Below are 2,134 nucleotides of genomic sequence, written 5' to 3' on the forward strand. Positions count from 1 at the left end.
GAGGGCGGTGGCGGCCGGGGCACCCCGAGCCTCTCCTCGCTGCCCTGCCTTCTCCGGCCCCGCCCGGCGCTGGGCGGGGTGCCACGGGCCTGCCAGGCCTGTCGGGGGGATAACGGGCCTCCCTGAACGAGGGTCACGTGGTGCCGGGCTGAGCCTGAGGCGTGTGAGTCGCGATACGGCCCTAAAACTGGCACAGGGGAAGGAACGTGGGGCTCCTGGTCCCCTTGGCTGAGCCGATGGGGACGTTTTGCTGGTAGTGGAGCTCTAATTTGAAGGTTATGTTGTATTTCAGCCTGTCAGAGATCACCGAGCTCAGGCCTTTCTGTTTGGGAGGGAGTTTAAGCTGGAAATCTGAGCATCAGCAATTACAGCGTGGCATGTCATCCTGAGGGAAAAAACATGGGTGCGTTTGCCTTGTGCAAACATAAGGCCTTTGGTGCATTTTCCCTGAGTGTTAATGCTGACAGGGGATTTGGTAACAAATGTCAAAAGAGCTAATTGTGTTCATTTGACCATGGCAAAACGGTAGAAGGAGTTCTGGATCGTTCTTATCCTGGGTATGAGTCCTAAGGGTTTGTCTTGCAGGAAACAGATGAAAGCTAATTAGATATATCGGATTTATAAACCGCACAAAGACAATGCGTCAGTTAGCTAAATCAATTTCTAGGCTGCTGTTTCAGCTGTTACCTTTTTCTTGTCTAGAGAAAGCTCACCAGGCATTCTGGTTCTGTCTGAATTACCCACGTGATCGCAGAATTCCCATGAAAAGGAGCTGAATGTAGATCTTTCTGCGTCGGGATTTTTCTGAAGTCAGGGCAGCGCTCTGCACGTCTGGGAAAGTCCTTTGAACGTTGTTTGGGAGTTTCTGAAAAGGGGGTAAGGATACTTATGGTTTTATTAGCCCTAAGTAAAAGCAATTTGATACTGCATGTGAGGAAGGTGCAAGTTATAACCACAAAAGCAAACCTTTCACAGATGGCTTGAAAACTACTGTTGTGCCACGTGGCCTGGCTTTGCAGGAGGAATGTCCTAAAGTATAAGTGAACTGGAATTTTTCTGCCTATGTGTTTGTCTGGTACATATTTCTGTCACCAGTAGGTGGCTTTCTGCCCATTTGCATGCATTGTTACTAGCTCAAACCCCAACATGCAAGCACAGCACTCTGAAATGGCCTCACAGAAGAAAGTCTGAGGCGCAATTACACTACTTTAATCTCCTGGACTACCTGACGAAAGAAGCGTTCAGTTTACCAAAAGCACAGTGAATATGAGAAGATAGCAATGTTCATATTACGGATTCATAAATTGTCCTCAACAACCAAATAATCTTATCTAACAAATTATGATGTCTGTGCGTAGGGATATACTGAACATAGCTTCCACCATATAGACCTGCTCATGTGCCCAAAATGCTCACTCTAGTGCCTCCTCGTTTAAAAAAAGAACCACAACAACTGAAAAAAGCCTGTGCCTTACCAAAAGGCTCAGAACCCATAAGACAACGGGTACCTTATAGCCACAATGTGGTAACAGAAGTTGATACACTTCTGGATGAAGGCTAGGTCTGAATCAAAGAAAGAATCAGGGGGGTGTAGGTCTGTGGTTCGGTTCTCGGTGAAAAGCCTGCAGCACTCTGAATGGCGCTGTCTGCCTGCAACTTCCTGGCCTGGGGATTACCAAGGTCCTCCAGAGCGTTCGCTGTAGGTGGTTCCATAGTGTGCTGGTTTTGGCTGGGATAGAGTTAATTTTCTTCCCAGTAGCTGGTATGGGGCTGTGTTTTGGATTTGTGCTGTGTCCTGGTTTCGGCAGGGATAGAGTTAATTTCCTTCCTAGTAGCTGGTACAGGGCTGTGTTTTGGATTTAGGATGAGAACAAAGTTGATAACGCACCGATGTTTTAGTTGTTGCTAGGTAATGCTTACACTAGCCAAGGACTTTTCAGCTTCCCATGCTCTGCCGACTGGGAGGGCTGGAGGTGCACAAGAAGCTGGGAGGGGGCACAGCCAGGACAGCTGACCCAAACTGGCCAAAGGGACATTCCACACCACGGGACGTCACGCTCAGTACAGAAACTGGGGGAAGCTGGCCGGGGCGGGGGGCCACTGCTGGGGGACTGGCTGGGCATCGGTCAGCGGG

At 49.3% G+C, this 2,134-nt stretch overlaps 1 protein-coding gene across 2 annotated transcripts in view; it reads left to right on the forward strand.

Moving 5' to 3' along the window:
* The first annotated feature begins 114 nt into the window (after positions 1–114).
* LOC103923714 (RH-like protein) overlaps positions 115–2,134 on the forward strand; it is a 14,379-nt gene continuing 12,359 nt past the window's right edge. Inside the window, exons 1-2 of one of the 2 annotated variants that reach the window (XM_009332128.1) lie at positions 115–403; positions 703–876. The gene's annotated coding sequence lies outside the window, so the exon portion shown is untranslated. Of the gene's footprint in view, positions 404–697; positions 877–2,134 lie in introns of those variants that run through there. The other variant, XM_009332129.1, reaches the window with a different exon arrangement.

Source organism: Pygoscelis adeliae, unplaced genomic scaffold (assembly GCF_000699105.1).
Source record: "Pygoscelis adeliae isolate BGI_AS28 unplaced genomic scaffold, ASM69910v1 Scaffold359, whole genome shotgun sequence".
NCBI classification, from domain to species: domain Eukaryota; kingdom Metazoa; phylum Chordata; class Aves; order Sphenisciformes; family Spheniscidae; genus Pygoscelis; species Pygoscelis adeliae.